This window comes from Microcaecilia unicolor, chromosome 12 (genome assembly GCF_901765095.1).
Source record: "Microcaecilia unicolor chromosome 12, aMicUni1.1, whole genome shotgun sequence".
In the NCBI taxonomy this organism is placed as follows: domain Eukaryota; kingdom Metazoa; phylum Chordata; class Amphibia; order Gymnophiona; family Siphonopidae; genus Microcaecilia; species Microcaecilia unicolor.
This window is the reverse complement of record NC_044042.1, coordinates 16,655,167-16,680,611: the sequence shown is the minus strand read 5'-3', so window position 1 is coordinate 16,680,611 and position 25,445 is coordinate 16,655,167. Positions and strand designations below refer to the sequence as shown.

General features: G+C 47.8%; 1 long non-coding RNA gene across 1 annotated transcript in view; it reads right to left on the bottom strand.

Moving 5' to 3' along the window:
- The window catches only part of LOC115481821, a 36,044-nt gene extending 10,861 nt beyond the window's left edge, over positions 1–25,183 (bottom strand). The window contains exons 1-2 of the long non-coding RNA XR_003944009.1: positions 25,073–25,183; positions 16,884–16,994 (exon numbers count right to left, since the gene is read on the bottom strand). This is a non-coding gene — a long non-coding RNA (uncharacterized LOC115481821). The remainder of the gene's footprint in view (positions 1–16,883; positions 16,995–25,072) is intronic.
- Between the last annotated feature and the right edge of the window lie 262 nt (positions 25,184–25,445).

Here is a 25,445-nt window from a genome sequence, read left to right as displayed (position 1 = left end):
GATGAAAACCGAGGCAATTATTTACATATGAATCAATGTAAATCCAATTAATTCGTTTTAGACACTCCAAAATACATACCAAAAACACATTTTATAAATAAATATAGTCCCATGATGGAGCTAAAGGGAAAGGGTTAACTTATTAGCAAGGGAAACACTTAACAGGAAAAATGAGATTTGAGCACATGTGATTTTATCTTGCGTGCGTTGCGTTAGAAGCGCGGGGTGATGCTCACACAACTAGAAACAATGCCACAATGAGCAGGAGAACGCGTGGGGTCGCCCTTTGTTTTTGCAAAATTAGCAGCAAGGTCATGTGGGCACGCCAACGAAATCCGAGGCAACCGACGAAATCCAAGACAAACTTTTCACTGAAAAAATCAACGAAAACCAAAACCGACGATATCCGAAGTCAATGAAAACCGAGGTTTCACTGTATTGCTCTCTTCTCAGATCACATTCAGTATTTGGTTGGTACTTCGGGTAGCTGAGGATCACAATGTGAGGCCCTAAGCTGTATTTTGCCTTGCTTATATGCAGTGCGTATTTCCTAGTAAAAAAGGTACCGGTACTGAAATGCTAGGCCACTCTTCAGGGGTGGGGTAATCACTGAGGGACCCATCCCACAACAGCCAAGCCCCCTGCAACCGGTCACAGAATGTATGACAAGGCAGAATTGGTGTGTAGAGCCTCAGCTCTTTCATTAAAACTTGAGGTCCATGGGTCAATTTTAGCAGACAACAGAAAAGGTGCCGGTTCTCAGTACCCTGTCAAAAAAAGCCCTGCTTATATGTAAATCCAGCCCTGCTAATATTTATCTATGCTGGGAACTATGTGGGAAGAAGCATGGTAAAGTGTGCTTAGGTTAGTGTTTCCCAAGTCCAGTTCTGGAGTACCCTTTATCAGTCAGATTTTCAGGATATCATAGTAAATGACTATAATGAATATGCAAGAAAGAGATTTGCATATAATGGAGGAAGTGTATGCAAATCAAGTTCATACATATTTATTGTGGATATTCTGAAAACCTGACTGGCAAGGGGTACTCCAGGACTGGACTTGGGAAACACTGTCTTAGGCTGTGTAGGGGCTATGTGGAGGAGGTGAGTAAACCGTATCATGTATTTTATATAGATAGATAGGTATTTGTGTCTGTCTTAAAGAGTGTCGATGTGTATCTTTGTAGAATATTTGTGACGAATGGGCATGTGTGCTACTTTAAATAGTGATCAGTTGGTACTGGCAGTGTCACTGGATCTCGCATCAGCCTTTGATCTGGTCACTCATCAGCTTTGCGTACATGATCAATTAAGATCAACTGGAATAAAGGAAACGTTTATGAAGTGGTTTATTTAATTTTTGACAGCTTGTACATTTGTATCAAGGGATTGGACTCATCTAATATGCAAAACCTCAGTTATGGGGTAACCCAGGATTTGACCCTTTCACTCATTCTATTTAATATTTTTTGGGTCCACTGCTTACTTAATACAGGAGTTTCTGATTAGTGCCCATGTATATGTGGATGATATTTTATGGATAGCTAGAGTTTCTACTGTAGCATTAGTTCTGGGTCCATTACAGAACTGCCTTAATACTATTTACAACTGGCTTGCTAAACACTATTTAGTATCAAATATGACAAGGACAACTGCATTTTGGCTTAAAAGAAATTCAGTTTGCCCTCCAATAGTTCCAGTACTATTGGAAACACCTGCAATGGTGGTAAATTCATTTAGATATTGATTCTCATCTTATTTTTTCTGATCAGATGTTGAGTGTCTTAAGAAGAGGCTTTTTGGCCTTATGAAAATTTAGATCATTTAGACATTTTTTTAAATGAATCAGTGCTACATATCTCATATTGATTTGTTCCGCTTTTTGGACATTTTTCTGTTTCAAAAATAAGCTCCTTAATGTGATAAAGTGCAAAGTGATTCATATAGGAAAAAGAAACCCAAACTATGTAAGGTTCTACGTTAGGAATCACCACGCAGGAAAAGGATCTAGGTGTCATCATTGATGACACATTGAAATCCTTTAAGTGTGCAGAAGCAGCTAAGAAAGCAAATAGAATGTTACAAATTATTAGGAAAGGAATGGAGAACAAAACTGAGATTATTATGCCTGTGTATCAGTCAGTCCATGGTGCAACTGCACCTCAAATATTGTGTGCAATTCTGGTCACCACATCTCAAAAAATATATAGCAGAATTAGTAAAGGTACATAGAAAGGCGACAAAAATGATAAACAGGATAGGAGAACTACCTTATGAGGAAAGGCTAAAGAGGGTAGGGCTCTTCAGCTTGGAAAAGAGACGGCTGAGGGGAGATATGATCGAATGCTATATTTCTTTACTCAAAATGTAATTGAACTCTGGAATGGATTTCATTGCCAGAGCACATGGAAAAGCTGCTAGCTTAGCAGGGCTTAAAAAAGGTTTGGACAATTTCCAAAAATAAAGTCCATAAGCAATTATTAAGATGGACTTGGGAAAATCTTCTGCTTATTTCTGGGATAAGCAGCATAAAATCTGTTTTACTCTTTTGAGATCTTGCCAGGTACTTGTGACCTGAATTGGCCACTGTTGGAAAAAGGATATTGGGCTTGAAGGACCTTTGGTCTGTCCCAGTATGGCAATATTTCTGTTCTTAGGTTTTGAGGATGTTCCTTCTTACCTTGCTGTAATGATAATACCCTAAACACCTAATTGAATGTTAAGATCATCTGTAGAACACAGACCGGCCCTTACCAGCACTTTCATGTGCTGACTGGGAATCTACCCATTTGAGTGCATTTTTTGGTTGGTATTGACATTATCTAATCATCTTCCTTCTGAACTCCAGAAAAAGAGTTCATTAAAATATTTTAAGTCTCTGCTAAAAGTTTATTGTTTCAAGTTGGCATATGGGGTAGAAGCTATCTGTGGAGAAACAGTTGGTTTTCAAGCCTGTGAATTGTAAATGTTTTCATGAAAATTACAAGAGGACCTTATGAGACTGGGAGACTGAGCATCTAAATGGAAGATGACGTTTCAGGGGCGTAGGTACGGGTGGGCCTGGGTGGGCCCAGGCCCACCCAATTTCAGCCCAGGCCCGCCCAGCGCCAGCGCCAGCTCCCATTGCCGGCCACTGCTGCTTTTCCTGATGAGCAGCAGGGCCGGCGCTACAAAAAGAAGAAGCGCTCAGCTGACTGAGCTGAGCGCCAACACGTCGCTAAGGACGAGAAAAAATGTTTTAAAAAAAACGCGGCACTGCAGGCAGCCTCGAAGCATTGGCTGCTGGCTCTGCAGGCTCCTCCCGTCTCTTACATCACTGCCCCTGTAGCGAAGCAGGGGCAGTGATGTAAGAGACGGAAGGAGCCTGCAGAGCCAGCAGCCAATGCTTCGAGGCTGCCTGCAGTGCCGCGTTTTTTTTAAAACATTTTTTCTCTTCGGGTTAGCGTTGGCGCTCAGCTCAGTCAGCTGAGCGCTTCTTCTTTTTGTAGCGCCGGCCCTGCTGCTCATCAGGAAAAGCAGCAGTGGCCGGCAATGGGAGCTGAGGCTGGTGGGCCTGAATGGGAGAGGGAAAATGGATGGCAGGATGGGGAGAAAGAGGGAAAATGGAAGGATGGGGAGAGAAAGAGGGAAAACAGATGGGAGGATGGCAGAGAAAGAGGGAAAACAGAAGGATGGGGAGAGAAAGAGGGAAAACAGATGGGAGGATGGCAGAGAAAGAGGGGAGATGGATGAAAGGATGCAGAGAGAAAGGGGAGAGACTGGAAGGATGTGGAGAGAGAAGGGACACTAAACAGAAAGGGTAGAGAGATAGACACTGGTTAGAAGGAGGGAGAGAGACATTAGATGGAAGGATCAGGAGAGAGGGTAGATGGGTGGAAGGATGGGGAGAGAAAGAGGGAAGACGCTGGATGGAAGGATGGGGAGAGAAAGAGGGAAGACGCTGGATGGAAGGGTAGGGAGAAAGAGGTGACACTGGATGGAAGGATGCAGAAAGAAAGAGGGGAGGCTATTGGAAGGATGGGGAGAGAGAGGGGAGACACTGGAAGGATGGGGAGAGAAAGAGGAGAGCTGCTGCATGGAAAGGGGGAGTAGTGAAAGATTGGAGAATAAGAGGAAGGGGCATGGGGAGAACAAGGGTGAGAAAAAGATGAAAAGCCATAAGTAGATGAAGGAAATTAAAGGATGGATAGTAAGAATGAATTAAATCTGGACACAGAGAGAGGCAGGAAAATATTGAAGAAAGGAGAGAAAAATGACAAATGGCCAGGAAACCCTGGCAGAAGAGTTAAGCGAAAATGAAGGAAAGCAGAATCTAGAGACTGGGAGCAACACAATGAGAAAAAGTTAATGGCCATACAACAAAGGTAAAGAAAATAATTTTATTTTTAATTTAGGATAAAGTAATATGGTGTTAATAAAGTTTCAGAGACCAATACTTCCTTCCTTAGGTCAGGAGAGGATACCGTAACAGCATTATACTGACCTGAGGCAGGAGGTTTTGGCCTCTGAAAGCTCACTGAAAAGGATTAGGCTATTAAATAAATTGTCTGAAATCTGATGCACTGAAAAGCAGCACTTTACCCTGTGTGACAAATGCATCTGAGTGTGACTACATTTTGCTGGGGAGGAGGGGGGGGGGGGTCGAGAGAAAATTTTGTGCCCACCCACTTTGGGTTCAGGCCCACCCAAAATTGGCAGTCTGGCTACGCCACTGTGACGTTTAATGTGAGCAAGTGCAAAGTGATGCATGTGGGAAAGAGGAACCCGAATTATAGCTACGTCATGCAAGGTTCCACGTTAGGAGTCACGGAAAAAGAAAGGGATCTAGGTGTCGTCGTTGATGATACGTTGAAACCTTCTGCTCAGTGTGCTGCTGCGGCTAAGAAAGCAAATAGAATGTTAGGTATTATTAGGAAAGGAATGGAAAACAAAAATGAGGATGTTATAATGCCTTTGTATCGCTCCATGGTGCGACCGCACCTCGAATATTGTGTTCAATTCTGGTCGCCGCATCTAAAAAAAGATATAGTGGAATTAGAAAAGGTGTAGAGAAGGGGGACGAAAATGATAAAGGGGATGGGACAACTTCCCTATGAGGAAAGGCTAAAGTGGCTAGGGCACTTCACCTTGGAGAAAAGGCGGCTGAGGGGAGATATGGTAGAGGCCTATAAAATAATGAGTGGAGTTGAACGGGTAGATGTGAAGCGTCTGTTCACGCTTTCCAAAAATACTAGGACTAGGGGGCATGCGATGAAGCTACAATGTAGTAAATTTAAAACGAATCGGAGAAAATTTTTCTTCACTCAACGTGTAATTAAACTCTGGAATTCGTTGCCAGAGAATGTGGTAAAGGCGTTAAGCTTAGCAGAGTTTTAAAAAGATTTGAATGGCTTCCTAAAGGAAAAGTCCATAGACCGTTATTAAATGGACTTGGGGAAAATCCACTATTTCTGGGATAAGCAGTATAGCGAAGATACATACCTGCAGCAGGTGTTCTCCGAGGACAGCAGACTGATTGTTCTCACTGATGGGTCGACGTCCACGGCGGCCCAGAGGCGGTAATTTTTCCACAACAAAAATAGGCAAAGTTTTGCCAGAGCCTTCTGGAGCGAGGAGCGCGCACACCATGCATGCGTGGCCGTCTTCCCGCCCGTCGCGCGAGAGTCCTCGCTCAATTATGTCAAAAAGCAATATCAAGGAGAACAACAACAACTCCAAAGGGGAGGTGGGCGGGTTTGTGAGAACAATCAGCCTGCTGTCCTCGGAGAACACCTGCTACAGGTATGTACCTTCACTTTCTACGAAGACAAGCAGGGCGAGGGAGAGGGCATAACTTAGATTGACCTAAGAAAAGAAACATCTGAGAGCGCAGCCTGGAACAGAATAAAACAGGGCCTAGGGGGTGGAGTTGGATTCTAAACCCCGAACAGATTCTGCAGCACCGACTGCCCAAACCGACTGTCGCGTCAGGTATCCTGAAGGCAGTAGTGAGATGTGAATGTGTGGATTGAAGACCACGTCGCAGCCTTGCAAATCTCTTCAATGGAGGCTGACTTCAAGTGGGCCACCGACGCTGCCATGACTCTAACACTATGAGCCATGACATGACCCTCAAGATTCAGCCCAGCTTGGGCATAAATGAAGGAAATGCAATCTGCTAGTCAATTGGAAATGGTGCGTTTCTCGACTGCGACTCCCTTCTGTTGGGATCAAAACATTTGGGCGGACTGTCTGAAGGGACTTGTCCGCTCCACGTAAAAGGCCAATGGTCTTTTGCAGTCCAAGGTGTGCAACTGACGTTCAGCAGGGCGGGTATGAGGACGGGGAAAAAATGTTGGCAGGACAATTGACTGGTTCAGATGGAACTCCGACATCACCTTTGGCAAGAACTTAGGGTACATGCGGAGGACTACTCTGTTGTGATGAAACTTAATATAAGGTGCATACACTACCAAGGACTGAAGCTCACTGACTCTACGAGCTGAAGTAACTGCCACCAAGAAAACGACCTTCCAGGTCAAGTATTTCAGATGGCAGGAATTCAGTGGCTCAAAAGGAGACTTCATGAGTTGGGTGAGAACAACGTTGAGATCCCATGACACTGGTGGACAGGGGGCTTTGACAAAAGCAAACCTCTCATGAAACGAACAACTAAAGGCTGTCCAGAGATAGGCTTACCCTCTACATGATAATGATAAGCACTAATAGCACTAAGATGAACTCTTATGGAGTTGGTCTTGAGACCAGACTCTGACAAGTGTAGAAGGTATTCAAGCAGGGTCTGAGTGGGACAAGAGCGAGGATCTAGGGCCTTGCTATCACACCAGACGGCAAACTTCCTCCATTTGAAAAAGTAACACCTCGACCTTCCCAGAGGATTCCAAGATGGCCGCACGCTAACGCGGCTCGCTGCTGCATCGTTTTGCTTTGCATTTTTAATGCCTAAACGACGAGGAAGGGCATCTGCCCGAGTCCCCCAGACCCCTTCCCAGATACCTGGACTGATGGATCGGTTCATGGTGCAACAGAGGGTCGGTGAGGTTTCCGGGACTGGTTCGAGATCGGGCACTGGCGGGAATGAGGAGCTTTTGGCGTCCCTTGAACTCGAGACAACACTGAGTCCCAAGGTTAGAGCTCCACCCCCGCAACCAATGGCGGCGAGTTCCCCGCTGTTTGGAACGTCGGTGCCTCCCCGAAGTTGTGAGTTAGTGCCGACGCTGGGGACCCAGGTTCAACTAGTTCCAGCGGGAGAGAGGAGGGTAATGCCTCCAGGAGAGACTCGCCAGCCTGCAGAGGAAGCGGGAGAACTACAGGCGATTTGAGGGAGAAAGGCGGCTCAAGAGATTGTATTTCCTGCTGAACTTACTACCAAACCTAATGAGGTAACGCTGGACTCATTGTGGGATCTTATGTCCCAACTGGGACAAATGTTTCTTGCTTCTACAACTAAACATTCTCAGCAAGTTAGTGAGAAGCAAAAAATAGAGGTTGAAAAAATGATTCCTAGAATGGATACTATGGAACGAACTGTAAAGAAACTGGACAATATACAATTTTCACTTTTGAAAGAAGTATCCAGCTTAAGGATTAAAACTGAGAATTTAGAAAATTACACTAGGAATCAAAATTTGCATTTTCTTAATTTTCCTTATAATGCAATGATAAAACCAGGGGACATGTTAAAGAGATACCTCATGGAAAATTTATGTATACCAGAATCAAATTTGCCACCCTTTTCAAGAATTCTCTATCTTCCTCCAAAATTGACAGAACAAAGTGTACAACAGACTTTGGACATTTCAGCCTTTCTTGAGACATCGGATACATTACTGGCCACACCTGTGACTTTGGTCGCTACTGTGGCTCTAATTCCTGATAAACAATGGCTCTTCCAGATGTTTTTTAAACATAGGGAGAAGCCATTTTTAGGTTTGCGAATTTCCCTGTTTCCTGATTTCTCAAGAGAGACGCAAAAGAAGAGGAAACAATTTCTCATGATGAAGCCGGCGGTAATTCAATTTGGGGGTACCGTTTTTTTGAGGTACCCCTGTAAATGTGTTATAAGGTTTGATAATGTTAAATATACTTTCACTGATCCGTCTCAGCTTTCCAAACTAATCGCCTCTAAGACACCAACTGGAGCTACATAATATTTTATCACTGTAACCCTTCGCGTATAGCTATTCTCCTTTTTTATTTCCTTATTTCTCCTCTAATTCCTAAGTCTTGGAATCTATTTGAGGACTTGAGTGATTTTTGTGATACTCTAGTTGTTATAACTTTAGTTATTGGATAATAATATGTTTATATCACTATCTTTCAAGATGTTATGCTTGAAAAATTATTGTAAATGATATAAAAATAAAAAATAAAAAGTAACACCTCTTCGTGGAATCTTTCCTGGAAGCAAGCAAAATCCGTGAGACACCCTCAGAGAAACCAAAAGAAGTGAATTCTACGCTCTCAACATCCAGAGGCCGTGAGAGCCAGAGACTGGAGGTTGGGATGCAGAAGTGCCCCCTCATTCTGAGTGATGAGGGTTGGAAAACACTCCAATCCACGGCTCTTCGGAGGATAACTCCAGAAGAAGAGGGAACCAAATCTGATGCGGCCAGAAGGGAGCAATCAGGATCATGGTTCCACGATCTTGCTTGAGTTTCAGTAAAGTCTTCCCTACCAGAGGTATGGGAGGATATGCATACAGAAGCCCTGTTCCCCAATGAAGGAGAAAGGCATCTGACACTAGCCTGTCGTGGGCCTGAAGTCTGGAACAGAACTGAGGGACCTTGTGATTGAGCTGAGTGGCAAAAAGATCCACCGAGGGGGTGCCCCACGCTCGGAAAATCTTGCGGACAACACCAATGTTCAGTGACCACTCGTGAGGTTGCATTATCCTGCTCAATCTGTCGGCCAGACTGTTGTTTACACCTGCCAGATACGTGGCTTAGAGAAACATGCCGTAACGGCGAGCACAAAGCCACATCTGGACGGCTTCCCGACACAGGGGGCGAGATCCGGTGCCCCCCTGCTTGTTGATGTAGTACATCGCAACCTGATTGTCTGTCTGAATTTGGATGATTTGATTGGACAGCTGATCTCTGAAAGCCTTTAGAGCGTTCCAGACCACTCGCAACTCCAGGAGATTGATCTGAAGACCTTTTGTCTGGAGGGACCAAACTCCCTGAGTGTGAAGCCCATCTACATGAGCTCCCCACCCCAGGAGGGATGCATCCGTTGTCAGCACTTTTTGTGGCTGAGGAATTTGAAAGGGCCGTCCCACGGTCAAATTGGATCGAATTGTCCACCACTGAAGGGACTTGTGAAAATCAGTGGAGAACTGGATTGCATCCTCTAGATCCCATGCAGCTTGATACCACTAGGAAGCTAGGGTCCATTGAGCTGATCTCATGTGAAGATGGGCCATGGGTGTCACATGAACTGTGGAGGCCATATGGCCTAGAAGTCTCAACATCTGCCGAGCTGTTATCAGCAGAGACGCTCTGGCCATGGAAACTAGAGACAGAAGATTGTCTGTTCTCACTTCGGGAACAAAGGTGCGAGCCATCTGTGAGTCCAGCAGAGTTCCTATGAATTCCAGTTGTTGAACGGGGAGAAGATGGGACTTGGGGTAATTTATAACAAACCCGAGTAGCTCCAGGAGTTGAATACGTCATCTGCATGTAGAGCTCCTGCCTCTGAGGTGTTCTTCACTAGCCAATCGTCGAGATAAGGGAACACATGCACTCCCAGTCTGTGTAGCGACGCTGCAACTACTGCCAGGCATTTTGTAAAGACCCTGGGCGCAGACGCCAGACCAAAGGGCAGCACACAGTACTGGAAGTGCTGCGCTCCCAGACGGAATCAAAGATACCTCCTGTGAGCTGGAAGTATCGGGATGTGTGTATAAGTATCCTTTAAGTCCAGAGAGCATAGCCAATCGTTTTCCTGAATCATGGGAAGAAGGGTGCCCAGGGAAACCATCCTGAACTTCTCTTGGACCAGGAATTTGTTCATGGCCCTTAGGTCTAGGATGGGACGCATCCCCCCTGTTTTCTTTTGCACAAGGAAGTACATGGAATGGAATCCCAGCCCTTCTTGCCCTGGTGGAATGGGCTCGACCGCATTGGCGCTGAGAAGGGCGGAGAGTTCCTCTGCAAGTACCTGCCTGTGCTGGAAGCTGAAGGACTGAGCTCCCGGTGGACAATTTGGAGGTCTGGAGATCAAATTGAGGGAGTATCCTAGCTGGACTATTTGAAGAACCCACCGATCGGAGGTTATAAGAGGCCACCTTTGGTGAAAAAATTTTAACCTCCCTCCGACCGGCAGATTGTCCGGCACGGACACTTTTATAGCAGCTATGCCCAGCTGGAGCCAGTCAAAAGCCCGCCACTTGCTTTTGCTGGGGAGCTCCAGGGGCCTGCCTTGGCGCACGCTGTTGACGATAACGAACGCACTGGGGATGTTCCTGAGAAGGCTGTTGGGAAGGAGAATTGTACCTACGCTTGTTATAGGCGTAGGGAGCATTCTTCCTTCCCTGGAAAAATAGTCTACCTGATGAGGAAGAAGCAGAAGGCGCCCGGCAGGAGAGATTGTCCATAGCGGTTTTCCGCTGGGTGATCTGATGAACCACCTGCTTGACTTTCTCGCCAAAAATATTACCCCCCCCCCCCCCCGGCAAGGAACATCCACAATCCGCTGCTGGACTCGATTGTCCAGGTCAGAGGCACACAGCCATAAGAGTCTGCGCATCACTGTACCTTGGGCAGCGGTCCTGGATGCAACATCAAAAGAATCGTAAGCACCCCTGGACAGGAATTTACGACATGCCTTCTGCTGCCTGACCACCTCCTGAAAAGGCTTGGCCTGCTCCGGAGGGAGCTTATCCACCAAGTTCCTCAAGTGAATGCTCGTGTAGAGCTGGTAGGATTGAATTTTGGCCACGAGCATAGAGGACTGATAGACCTTTCTCTCAAAAGAGTCCAGGGTTCTACATTCTCTTCCCAGGGGCGCCGAGGCAAAGTCTCTAGAACTCCTGGCTCTCTTGAGAGCGGAATCCACAACCATAGAGTCGTGAGGTAACTGCGACTTCATCAGCTCAGGTTCTCTGTGAATCCGATATTGGGACTCAGCTTTCTTGGGACTGGTGGAATTACTTAGTAGTTTTATCCAGTTCCGCATAAGTGTCTCCTTGAGCACATTATGCAAAGGAACGGTGGTCGGTGGATGACTCCTTAGGTGGCGAAGGATAGTCAAGGAGCTTGAGCATCTCAGTCCTGGGCTCATCCTCAGATACCACAGGGAAGGGAATAGCCACAGACATTTCCTGGACAAATGAAGAGAAAGAAAGACTCTCTGGGGGAGAAAGCTTTCTTTCTGGTGAAGGAGTAGGATCAGAGGGAAGACCACAAGACTCCTCAGAAGAGAAATACCTGAGATCCTCCCCTTCATCCCACGAGGCATCCTCATCGGTATCGGACAAGAGTTCCTTAACTGCAGTCCAAAACCGGGCCTGTCTCGACGCCGAGGAACCATGTCCTCGATGGTGATGTCGAGAAGTCGACTCTCATGCTGGCGGCATTGGAGCTCCCTCCAGGTATGTCGACGGGGAGTCGACCTGGGTGGCAGCCGACACTGATGCCGCAAGTGGCACCAGTGTCGAAGACCTCACCACAGGCATAGAGCCAGCTGCCGCTTCCATCAGCGGTACGGAGGGCGCAAGCACCCCCGGTACCGGAGCAGACTGACACAGCAACCCCTTCAGAATAACTGGAAGAATGGCTCGGATGCGCTCTTCTAGAGTCACTGTCGAAGGCTGCGGGGTCGGTGCAAGAGCCGGCGTCAGAATCTGTGGAGGTCGAGGAGGCGGTACTGGGCTGTCTGAAGACCGACGCACCGACACCTCTTGAATGGAGGGTGAGTGGTCCTCCCAGCGTTGGCGCTTCATGGGTGTCGAATCCTTCGACGCCCCAGAGCTCCTGGTACCGTGCTTGGAAGGAGACCAATGATGATGCTTCTTCGCCTTCGCTCGATGCAAGTCATCAATACTCCTCGGTACCGACGAGGAGGACGTGGAATCCACACGCCTCCTTGGGGTCGGGTCCGAAAGTGGTCGGTCCCATGGGGCCTGCACAGCAGGAGACTTTGAGGCAGGTGGAGACCCACTCAATGGCTCACTGCTCCCAGCGTGCGGTGGTCTCCGGACACCAATTACCTACGCTCCTGAGGTTAATGCCATCTCCAGTGCTGATATCGACGATGACGACCTCGGTACCGATGTCAACGCCGAAGAACCAGTCGAAGCTCCGAAAAGACGGTCTTGAAGAGCTTTTCTTGATGCTTGTGTCCGCCTTTTAAGGTGGAGACACAACTTACATGCGTCTGGGCGATGGTCGGGCGCAAGGCACTGAAGACACTACGCGTGGGGGTCGGTACCTGAGATTGACCCGTTTCACTGAGTACACTTCTTGAAGCTGCTGGGAGTCCTCAATGACATGGACAGAAAAATAGCGGCGGCGGCGAAGTCAATATTCGCGATTGTGCCAAATTAAAAGACACAAAAATGAGAAATCGCATATGTGCAGCCTAAGAGGGCCGCGACAAAAATGAAAGGAAACTTAAAAGGCCAAAACTAAGAAATAAAGGACTTTTTTTTTTTTTTTTTTAAACTTTTTAAGGGAAACAGGGAAAGGAAAGAAAAACGAAGAAGCAATGACTAATAAGTTGTCAAAACAAAGGCTGTTTCTCTGGGCTGAAGAGGGAGAGAGACCGACAAGCAGCCGCTCTCCACCACGGAAAAGAAAAAACTAAGCGGGGTCTCTCATGCGACGGGCAGGAAGACGGCCGCGCATGCGAGGTGTGCACGCCCCGCACTCCAGAAGGCTCTGGCAAAACTTTGCCTATTTTTGCTGTGGAAAAATTACCGCCTCTGGGCTGCCGTGGATGTCGACCCATCAGTGAGAACAAGCAGCCTGCTTGTCCTCAGAGAAAAAAATGTTTTGTATGTTCCGCATTTTTAGGTATAACTTGTCTGGAATGTTTTTACATTTGGGGAGCGTGCCAGGTGCCCTTGACCTGGATTGGCCACTGTCGGTGACAGGATGCTGGGCTAGATGGACCTTTGGTCTTTCCCAGTATGGCACTACTTATGTACTTATGTACTTATATTTGAGATCTTGCCGGGTATTTGTGACCTGGATTGGCCACTGTTGGAAACAGGATGCTGGGCTCGATGGATGTTTGGTCTTTCCCAGTATGGCAATACTTATGTATATGTACTTGATTGGCCAGCAGATGGAGTTTCTTTTGTTTCTTAAAGCTGTTTTCTTTTCCAGTTTAAGCTTGTGGAAAGGCAATCTGCAGTATCACTGGCCATATACTTTCAAAGTTGGTGTCCTGGGCTCTCATTGGCCCTGGAGTTCAAATCTAGCCAGGAGGTACTGGATTTTCCCCATTCTCAGCTGGGGAGAACAGAGGAGAAACATCTCTGTCCTGAGGCCCTGTTCAAGACTTGTGAGAAGCTAATTTCCTAAAACTCCTCAGGTGCTACCCAGTTAGTAACAAGTGTTAAATAATTTTAATGGCGATCTTTGTTTTGGTTATCTGTTATTGCTTGCTGTACCTTTTCATCTGTTTTTCAAGCGTTCACTGTTCTAATGGACAATAAACCTGTTAGTTTATTGGCTCTGTTGTCCTGGACCAACTACGAATCCTGGTAGTTTGTGTATTGGGTTTGTGGGTGATTCCAGGAACTAACATGCTTATTTTCGAAAGAGAAGAGCGCCCACAAATCGGGAGATGGGCGTCCTTCTCTCAGGGTCGCCCGAATCGGTATAATCAAACGCCAATTTTGGGCGTCCCCAACTTCTTCCCGTCGCGAGGGCGACCAAAGTTCCCGGGGGCATGTCAGAGGTGTAGCGAAGGCGGGACTGGGGCATGCTTAACAGATGGGCGTCCTCGAGCGATAATGGAAAAAAGAAGGGTGTCCCTGATGAGAACTTGGCCGACTGGGTCCATTTTTTCTTATGACCAAGCCTCAAAAAGGTGCCCGAACTGACCAGATGACAACCGGAGGGAATCAGGGATGACCTCCCCTGACTCCCCCAGTGGTGACTAACCCCCTCCCACCCTGAAAAAAGCAACTTTAAAAACTTTTTTGCCAGCCTCAAATATCATACTCAGGTCCATCGCAGTAGTATGCAGGTCCCTGGGGGGGGGAAAGGTGTGTGTGTGTCAGCTGAGGCATAGCGAAGGCGTGGACGTCCTTCTTTCAAACATTTTGGACGTCCTGAACTGCCCCCCCCCCAGGGACGGCCAACTTTCAAGGGAGTGGAGTGGTGGGGAGGAGTGGCCTAGTGGTTAGAGCACTGGTCTTGCAATCCAGAGGTGGCCAGTTCAAATCCCACTGCTGCTACTTGTGATCCAAAATCCAAATAAATAAAGGGGGTGTCAGAGGCATAGCAAAGGCATGGACATCCTTCTCACAGAAACATCCACATTTTGGGCATCCTCAACTGCCCGTCACAGGGATGGAGGCATAGCGAAGGCACCTAACACTTGGACGTCCTTCACCCATACTAAAAAAAAAAAAAAAAGGCATCCCTGACGAGCACTTGGATGTTTTCACCTGGACTTGTATTTTTTTAAGGTTGCAGACAGCAATTTATTTAAGGTTGTAGACGGCTATTATACACGCAGCTTGTCTGCATGTATCAAGCCGTCTTTGGCATGCGCCCATCTTGTTTCGATAATACATAGTAAATGAAATGACGGCAGAAAAAGACCTGCATGATCCATCCAGTTTGCCCTACAAGATAAACTCATATGTGCTACTTTTTGTGTATACCTTACCTTGATTTGTACGGGTTTCCCCGCCCCTTTGCCGGGACGTCCTTAGAGATGGGCGCCCTTAGAGATGGTCATCCCCGTTCAATTATGCCCCTCCACATGGGGCAGAAATTCTGCTATATTAGAACGCTATTAATTGTTACTATGTACTGGAGATTGAATCAATATTCAGCTGGTGGCGGTCAGCAATTTTTAAGGCACTGACTGCTACAGACTGAATTTGACCTGGATATTCAACATTGGGCCTAGTCTCTCTTATGCATATTCATTATGGAAATCCAGAAAATCTGGCCAGTTTGCAGCCCACAAGAACTGAACGTGGACAAGCCTGCACTAATTCATGCGATAACTGCATATCTTGCTTTGCAGTGGGAAATGGGCAGGGAATGAGTGTAGATTGTGCACTGCAGTTAGTATACAGTACCTTGGGTGTCCTTATACCAAGCTGCAGGAAAAAGGACCCTTCGCAAGTGGTGGGGGCTGTTTTTCCCATGCGCCTGGGCCGTTTTTTCCACAGCCGGTAAAAGCAGAAAAAATATGGCCACTTAGTGAGATAACTCTTACTGCATGGCCATGCAGTGGGGAGCCCTTACCGCCACCCACTGAGGTGGCGATAAGGGCTCCCATGCTAACCCAGTGGTAACCGGGCAGCACTCGGCGAGGCCCAATTACCACTGGGTTACCGCCGTGCAAAGCATTTCCATGGGTTTTCTTTTTCCCTCAGAAATGGCGTGCACTCGGGACAAGACTACCGCCGGCGGCCACATTGGGCTGGTGGTAGTCCCGGAAGAACGAGCGGTAAGCCCGCGTTGAGCTTACCGCTGCTCTGTAAAAGGGCTCCTTAGTGTGTACTGTTACTGATTCAGATAGCATGCATGTGGTAGTGCATCCACGCTATCTGCAACTGCACTTAACAAGTGGTAAAAAAAATTTTCTCTGTGGTAAATGTATGTGAAGATGCCAGGAACACCTCAACAGTTACCACTCAGGCTTCGCACTTACTATAAGGTAAACAAAAACATTTATCACACTTTAGTATAAACGTTCCTCTGTATATTAAACATTATTGTTTACACAACTCAGCTTGTGTTCCCTCTACTCCAGTGTTTCCCAAACTGTAGACTGCAGCAAACTCACAGGGGTACCGTGGGACATTTGGGAGTTCACACGCCAAGTGCATCTCTCCACTGCACACCTGCTCGCACGTTGCATGCAATGATGTAACAGCTGCCTTTGGCCTGCCCCCAAAGCCTTCTTTGTACAGCATCTCGCCTATACGGGAACAGGAATTGGCTGGACAAAGAAGGCTTTCGGAGCAGGCTGAAGGCAGCGCTTACAAATTGCTGCCGATGCCGGCAGTCTGGAGGTTTGGAGGCCTGCTCCTGCCCTGTGACCCTGGCTGCTCACTACTCAGCTGTCATGGAGGGAGGACGGGGCTGAAGGATATTATGTTGCCTCCCTCCTGTGCTCAGGTCCGGGTTCTTCTTCATCCTCCTCTCCCCAGGAGGGAGGACGGGGCTGCAGGATATTATGTTGCCTCCCTCCTGTGCTCAGGTCCGGGCTCTTCTTCATCCTCCTCTCCCCAGAAACAAGGTAAAAAATGGATTACAAGGGTACATGGGTTGGGGGGGGGGGGGGGGGAGATGGTACATGGGGGAGAGAGGAGAAATATTGGACATGATGTGGGGCAGGGGTGGAGCCCCACATGGCCGGGTGGGAGGGGGATTGAGACCCGTGTGGCCAGAGGCAGGGGGTGCCACAAAAAATTGCTCAGACATTAAGGGTGCCACAAGCCAAAAAAGCTTGGGAACCACTGCTCTGCTCATAAGAGCACCAGATAATTTGTGAATATCTTTATCTGATTATTCTTTCTGAATTGTTTTGACACCAAACAAAAGCGTTGTTCAACAGCTAACAATTACAGAATTAAAGTACATTTTTCTTTTACTAAAAACTATTACTAATTAAATAACTTTTCTAAATTCTTGTGATCTTTATCAAGTATTAGATACTGCATACCATCTCAAAATTAACTTTTACCTTATGCTTTTCCATAAGTGCCACCATTTCAGCAATTTTGTGTTGACATCTTATATCTGTTTCTTTCTGCATTTTCTGTGCATCATCAGCAATCACTTTCATCCTTTCAGCCTAACAGAAAGTAGAACTATTCATTCAAATTAATACATATCAGTGTAGTATTTTAGGGCTCCTTTTACAAAGCCATGCTACCGATTAGAGTGTGCTGAATGTGAAGAAGCCCATGGGATTTGAATGGGCTTAATCATTAGTGCAACTTTGTAAAAGGAACACTTAATCAAACTATTAAAATAAAAGCTGTAACTTCAAGGTACTATGAGGTATTTCAAAATGATACAGGATGAAAAATAATATGCAGCCTTCATCTATTAAAAGTTTTACTACCCAGTCACTACTTCAGAAATTGTTGAGGTAACATTCTTCATAATCCTCCTGAAATGTCAAAATTGCTTATCTATAACAGGAGTTCTTCATAGCAGAAAAAAAAAATCAAACATATAATGGTAAAATCAGCTGAAGGCACTGACATGGACTACTCTCACAGAAATTCAGAGAAAAAAATAATGAGCCAAAAAACAACAGCATGGGACATGTGGCTACTGTTGTACCTTCTGGCCTCCACAGTAAAATTAGGTGCTCATTCTCAAAGTATATAGACAAAGTTACATGAAGACATATTTTCAAAACACTTAGACTTACAAAGTTCCATAGGTTACTATGCAACTTTGTAAGTCTAAGTGCTTTGAAAATATGCCTCTACTAGTAACCTATGGAACTTTGTAAGTCTAAGTGCTTTGAAAATCAGCCCCATAATAAACTATGGGGGCCTTTTACTAAGTAAGGCATGCCCTAAAATTGTAGGCGCGCTAAATGTTAGAGATGCCAATGCATTCGTATGGACGTCTCTAACGTTTAGCACGCCCACAATTTTAGTGCGCGTTAAAACATGAGCACGCCTTAGTAAAAGACGCCCTATGTGATTTTCTAAGTTTACTTGCTTTGAAAATGAGCCTCTTAATCCCTTGGCACATCTCAATATAAGACAAATCCAATGTACCCTATGGGGGCAATATTCACACAGCTATCTCCCGCTGAATATAGGGCATTTAACTGGCCAGGTGCCGATCCTGGCCGGTTAAATGCTTTTGAATATTGGGGGGTATGTTTTCAGTGGATTCAAGCCACTTGGAGAAGATGGCTTCCCTGGTTACCTTAATATTTGTACTATCCAGTTAATGGTACTTGTCACTGCTGTATCTAGATATTCAATACCACCCACTGCCTGGATACTGGTTCTGAATATCTGGATTTTTCATGGCAGCTACAGCTGGTGTTTGAAAAAAAAAAAAAATGTGGACCACAGCAGCTAAATATCAACCTGTTCATTACTGGCTAGAGATTGTGTCGTGGTAAAACAGTGCACATCTCAGTATAAGAGAAATCCAATGTACCCTATGGGGCCAATATTCACATAGCTATCTCTTGCTGAATATTGCTGGATATGGGGCATTTAACTGGTCAGGTGCTGATCCTGGCCTGTTAAATGCTTTTGATCAGGGGCTAATCTAGCCAGCGACAGTCAACGTTTAAAAAAACACTGACTATTGTGGCTGAATATCTACCTCTTATAGTTTACTAGTAAAAAAGGCCCGTTTCTGACACAAATGAAACGGGCGCTAGCAAGGTTTTCCTCGGAGTGTGTATGTTTGGGAGAGTGTATGTGAGAGTGACTGTGTGAGAGAGAGAGAGTGAAAGTGTGAGTGTGTGTGTGAGAGAGTGAGTCTGGGTGTGAGCGTGTCTGTGAGAGAGTGTGTGTGTGAGAATGAGAGTGTGTGCAAGTGCATATGTGAGACACAGTGTGAGAGAGAGTGTGTGTGTGTGCGAGAGAGTGTGTGAGAGTGTGTTGGGGGTTTCTCTGTGACAGTGAGTGTATGAGACCAAGCGAGTGTGTGAGTGACTGTGTGACACAAAGAGAGTGAATGTGATACAGTGTGAGACAGAGTGTGTGACAGTGAGAGTCAGAAAGACATTGTATGTGAGAGAGAGAGAGTGTGTGTGTTACAGAGATACCTCCCTTCCTGTGTCTCTCTGGTGTCAGGCCCCCCCCCCCTCTGTCTCTGGTGTCTGAGATTCTCGCCACTGCACCCAAGCAATTGGTGTGCTGGAGGAGGGGGAGGGGGATGTGTTGGGGGGGGGGTTCAGGTTGGAAGAAGAGAGGTGCGGGGGGTTCAGGAAGCGCTACCAGATGCGAGTGAGAGAGTGAGTGTGTGTGTGGGGGGGGGGGAGGGCAGGGGGTTCAGGAAGCGCTGGCAGATGAGAGAGAGAGCGAGTGTGTGTGTATGGGGTTTCAGGAAGCGCTGCGAGATGAGTGAGTGTGTGTGTGTGTGGGGGGGGGGGGGGGGGGGGGGGTTCAGGAAGTGCTGCCAGATGAGAGAGAGTGTGTGTGTGTTGTGTGGGTATGTTGTCAGCTTGGAAGAAGAGGGGTGTGGGGGTTCAGGAACTGCTGCCAGATGAGTGAGTGAGTGAGTGAGTGAGTGTGTGTGTGTGGGGGGGGGGGGCGGTTTATCAAGCATTGCCAGATGAGAGTGAGTGTATGTGGTTGGGGGCGTGGGTTCAGGAAGCACTGGCAGAAGAGTGAGAGTGTGTGTGGGGGGGGGGGGGGGGGGGGTTCAGGAAGTGGGGCCAAATGAGAGTGAGTAAGTGTGTGTGTGTGTGTGTGTGTGTGTGGGGTTTAGGAACGGCTGCCATATAAGTGAGTGAGTATGTGTGTGTGGGGGGGGGGGGGCAGGGGTTTCAGGAAGCGCAGCCAGATGAGAGAGAGTGAGTGTCTGTGTGTGTGTGTACAGGGTTTCAGGAAGCGCTGCCAGATGAGAGAGAGAGAGTGTGTGTTGGGGGGAGGGGGGTTCAGGAAGCGCTGGCAGATGAGAGTGAGAAAGAGTGTGTGTGTGTGTGTGTGTGTGTTGTGGGGGTATGTGTTGGGGTTTCAGCTTGGAAGAAGAGGGGTGTGTGGGGGGAGGGTCTGGAAGTGCTGCGAGATGAGTGAGTGGGTGTGTGGGGGGGGGCGGTTTATCAAGTGTTTCCACATGAGTGTGTGTGTGGGGGGGGGCTTCAGGAAGCGCTGCCAGATGAGCAAGAGTGTGTGTGTGTGTGTGTGGAGGGGGGGGGTTCAGGAAGCGGTGCGATATGAGAGACTGAGTGTGTGTGTGTGTGTGTGGTGGGGGGGGGGGTTGCCACATGAGTGAGTGAGTGTGTGTGTGGGGGGCAGGGATTTCAGGAAGCGCTGCCAGATGAGAGAGAGAGAGAGTGTGTGTTGGGGGGGGGGGGCGTTGAGGAAGTGTGGCCAAATGAGAGTGAGTGTGTGGGGGGGTCAGGAACCACAGCCAGATGAGTGTGTGTGTGTGGGGGGGGGGGGCAGGGATTTCAGGAAGCGCTGGCAGATGAGAGTGTGTGTGTGTTGGGGGGTGGTGTTGAGGAAGTGTGGCCAAATGAGAGTGAGTAAGTGTGTGTGGGGGAGGGGGGTGAGGAAGTGCTGCCAGATGAGAGTGTGTATGTGTCGCGTTCTCGAGGGCCTTGGCATGCTGTCAGGTCCTCAAGGCAGCACTGGGAATTGTGAGCCCTTGGGCCCCTGCCGCGAAGCGGCAGAGGCAGGCAAGACCGTCTAGGAACTGGACGTCCGGAAGGACCAGACCGGAACTCTGGACTGAAAGTAGGCAACTGAACCGGCAGAACAGGAACCGCTTCACCTGTACTTAGCCACCTTTCCGCTACAGTTGAGCTCTAGCGTGCGGGCGGCCGACAGGACTTGTAGGGCAAGGCCGGAACTGAAGATCCAGAGGACCCACCTTGGGTCTAGGAAACACGACGAACCAATACTAGACTGCACTAAGCGCTGCACGCAGCCGCTAAGCCAGACACACCAGACAGACTAGACAGACAGAGGCTTATCAGGAACAGGGACTAGGGCAGACATGCAAGCAAGGAAGAAGGGGAGACTGGGAATACCCCCAGGGCAAACCCACTAGCTAGGTCGAGGCAGGTAACAGGATAAATCCCCCAGAAGATACACGCTAGCTAGACAGATACAGGAATCAGGATACATAAGCAGGGATCCGGATAAGCACACAGGATATACAAGCAAGGTACAAGGTAGACACACGGGACAGAAGGTAGCTAGGCAGAGCGGAAAACCGGATAACACTAGCTAGCCAAAACCAGGACTCAGGACGAACAAGCAGGAACCAGGATGTGCACACAGGATATACAAGGTTCAGGATGTGCACAGAGAATATACAAGCAGGGAGTAGGGCAGGCTGCAAACACAGATGGGGAAACCCGGACTGAGCTGCAGAGGCTACCTCCACAGCGAAGGCAGAAGGACTAGCAGCCAGGATGTGCACACAGGATATACAAGGTTCAGGATGTGCACCCAGGATATACAAGGTTCAGGATGTGCACACAGAATATACAAGCAGGGAGTAGGTCAGGCTGCCAACACAGACGGGGAAACCAGGGCTGAACAGCAGGCTCTAAACACAGACTAAGGCAGAAGGCTAGCAGCCAGGATGTGCACACAGGATATACAAGGTTCAGGATGTGCACACAGAATATACAAGCAGGGAATAGGTCAGGCTGCCAACACAGACTAAAGGCAGAAGGCTAGCAGCCCACGCAGAAGGGCAAGCAGCCCACAGGTACTGGGAACTGAAGGGCACTAGCCCACACAGAAGGACAAGCAGCCCACAGGTACTAAACAGAAGGGCAAGCCTCCCACAGAAGGGCAAGAAGCCCACAGGTACTAAACAGAAGAGCAAGCCCACACAGAAGGGCAAGAAGCCCACAGGTACTAAGCAGAACGGCAAGCCCACACAGAAGAGCAAGAAGCCCACACAGAAGACAGGCTTAGAAGCAGCGCAGCAACACACTAACTAACCTGTCGGCCTCTGGGCATGACACCAGACAATGACACCATGCGAAGGCACTGACTGCAAGCACAGGCCTTCCTTTAAAGGACCTCACTGATGAGTCACCACCCGCAGGACAAAGGCAGGAAGTTCCTTGCCTCCAAACAGAGGCTTGACACACAGAGGAAGTGAGCCCACAGGAAGGACAAGCAGGAGCCATCTTGGATACTGGCATAGAGGAGGCGTCAGCCATCTTGGAAGAGGCATAGCCCACACAGGTGAGGTCCAGTAAGGCAATCAGCACACAGAGCCAGAGAGAAACTAAGACAGAGACAGACACAGAGACAAGCAGAAGCCAGCACAGCCACTGACTCCCAGAAACAGGGTAAGTATGAGGGTGGTCACGGCCACAGACGTGACAGTATGTGTGTGTGTTGTATGGTTCAGTTTTTTTTGGGGGGGAGGATCCAGCTTTTAAGAAGAAGGAATGAAGCGCCTCCTCCGTGCGATGCCCCCCCTCCAGCCGCCATCCCACCCACGGCGATGCACCCGCCTGCCGCCATCCCACCCACCGTGGCCATCGCACCCACCGTCGCGTAGTTTTGCTGGCGGGGAACCCAAAATCCCGCCAGCAGAAGTCCTGTGTTGTGTGTGCTGACTTGAGTCTGACTACAGCGATCTTCGGTGTTGCTAGCCTGTGCAGGGCGGGGTTCTGTGCGTCTGACGTCCTGCACGTGCAGGACGTCAAACGCACAGAAGCCCTGCCTGCACAGGCTAGCAACCCAAAGATGACGCCGTAGTCAGCAGACAGGACTTGTGCTGGCGGGGTTTCAGGTCCCCCGCCGGCAAAGCAACGCAAAGGTGGGTGGCTGAGGAGGCAGTTGTTGCGGGGGGGGGGGGGGGGGGGTTGTTGGACCTCCTTCTTTTGACCTGCAGCTTTGGGGGGGGGGGGGGGGTCGGGTCTACCATTCTGTGGGCGGGGCTTCTACTTTTAGAGCTTTGGTGCGCAGGGGGGGGGGGGGGGGTGGTGTTGGATGTCGGAACAGTGGTCTCTGGAGTCATTTGGACTCCGGTGCTTTGGAGGTGGTTTCCCTTTCCGCGGGTGGGTCGGCAGGGGGAGGAGTAGGGACCCTACTCCTCCTCCCCTTGCGTGGGTGCGATCCGTTTCTTAACTTTTTTTTTCCGCCCTCGACGTCATGACGTTTGACGCGAGGGCGGGGCACGGGTCAGTGGGGTGGCTTCACCACCATGAATCCACGAACCGTTCTGGGAGTCTGAGTGACTTCAGTGACATCAGTGTCCTCAGAACGTTGAGGGTGCGTTTTATTATAGTAGATATTCAAAAGCACTTTTCCATATAGCACCAGGCACTATGGGGGCAATTCTTTAAGTAGGACCCTCCATCTAGGCACCTCAATGAGGAGTGGTGGCAAACCTATTCTATAATGGCATCTGGGCGTAACCTAGTAATCTCACATTTACTGGCCTAGTTGCACCAGCCACAGACCTAGTGTGACTGCAGCAGGGATGTATGTAACTTACAGTATTCTATAATTTATGCATATTAGTGGGATCCCCACTCATTGACTGCCCATGCTCCACCCATATATATGTTTCCCTTGCGTTTATGCAGTATGCCACTTATGCACACTGTTACAAAATAGTTAGGGTTACCATATGTCCGGTTTTACCCGGACATGTCCTCTTTACCCGGACAAACGGGCAGGCAGGCAGGCCTAGTGGTGTCCTATCCTCCACTCCACTTACTATACTGCCCTGGTGGTCTAGTGACCTCTTTGGGGCCGGCGCCGATTCAAAATGGCCACCAAGAGTTGAAGTCTCGTGAGGCCGCTTCAACTCTTGATGGCCATTTTGAATCGGCACCAGGACTGGAGTCAGCAAGGAACAGTAAGCAGGCGCTGGGGGCAGGAAAGAGGGGGCTCTTTCCTGCCCCGAAGAGGTCACTAGACGACCAGGGCAGTATAGTAAGGTAAGAGGAGGGGAGAATAGGACACTCTTAGGGGTGTGTGATTGGGGGGGGGGTGTGAAAGGGGCAGGGCGGTATGTGACAGGGGACAGGGTGGGGTGTGAAAGGGGGCGAGGTGGGGTGTGTGGCATGGGCAGGATGGGGTGTAGCGGGGTGGGGCATGTGTCCTCTTTTTTTTTGGGGGGGGGGCAAATATGGTAACCCTAAGAATAGTGCTTAAGCACCTAGCTGGCACAATCATGGGTAAGCATACACTTAAATACGTAGGGTTCAATATTCAGTCATCAGCAGTGAACATTTTTGCTCACCGCCAACAGCGTTATTTCCTTCAAAGCCAGGACCTGGGCAAGCTCCGGCTTTGATTATCCAGTTATTTTTAAGCCAATTAAAACATACCCGCTTAAGTCAATATTCAGAACTTAAGCAGCCATGGGTTATCACATAAAAGAGGCCAGACACTTATGCGGTCCCTTTTATGCAGTAAACCTGGCCACTTAAGAGGCTAAGTGCTGACTCCGCCCGCAGCACAGCTGGCTTTGAGGTCAGTGCTAACTGCAATATTGAAGGGCACTTAGCCAGTTAAGTAAGTGTCACAGAATATTAGTGGCTAGCCCCAACCAAGCAATTTAACCAGTTAAATCACTTTGAATATTGGGCCCATAAATGTTAGTATTCCTTGTGATTAAATGCAGGCGCCTAGTTTATAGAATTGCCCTTTATATGAATAAGTCCCTGTCAACCAATATTCAGAGGCACTATCTGCACAGAGCTGCTGAATATTCTTACAGACCACCTTGGTGCTTTTCACACAGTGCTGAGGTGGAGTCAGGGTAGAGTATGTATGTTCCATCTAACTAAGGATAGGCAGTGATACTCAGCCACTATCCATGTAGCTATGAGGATAAATTTAGGCCAGCAAAAAGGCTGTTCTAACTTAAACTGCATAGCTATCCAGACAGCAGCTGAATACTTCTGCCATCCAAACAGCTAGCAGCAGTCATCTTTCTCTACATATATTCAGCACCATTTACTATCCAGATTGTGGCACTAAATATATAAGATACAGACTTAAAACGTCACAGCCAACTTTTAACAAACTCGCTGATCACGGCATTTGAATTCTGATCTGTAGGTACATATTTCCTCAAAAAGCTTCTTGTAAGACACAAAATTACAGTTCAAACTTTTAAGATACTGGCTAATTATATAAGATACATATACATAAGATATGGATAACCCATTCATTTGGGAAATAGTTCTACATGAATAAATTAGTGCTATTATGGTCAGCAAAAACGTACTTCTCCTCGAAGCTTTTCTTCTGTAAAGCTTCTCTCCTTTATTTCTTTTTGTAAGCTGTCATTAGATTTTTCAAATTGTAATCTAATATTTTCCAATTTTGTTTTCAGTTGAGTCACCTTTAAAAAAATCCAAAGCAAATTGCTATTATTATTTTTACTACAGAAGCTACCATAAGTACACTCTGAGGAATTATGTGATTACTTTATTAACGCATGCATAATCATAATAAATAACAAGGCAAGCGATCTGCAAAATCCAATGTGGAAAACAAACTAGCAGATCGATATAATATCCAAACCACTTTATTGAAGATACCGTATGTAAGACAAATGCCTGACACAGGCCGTGTTTCGCCCAACAATAGGGCTGCGT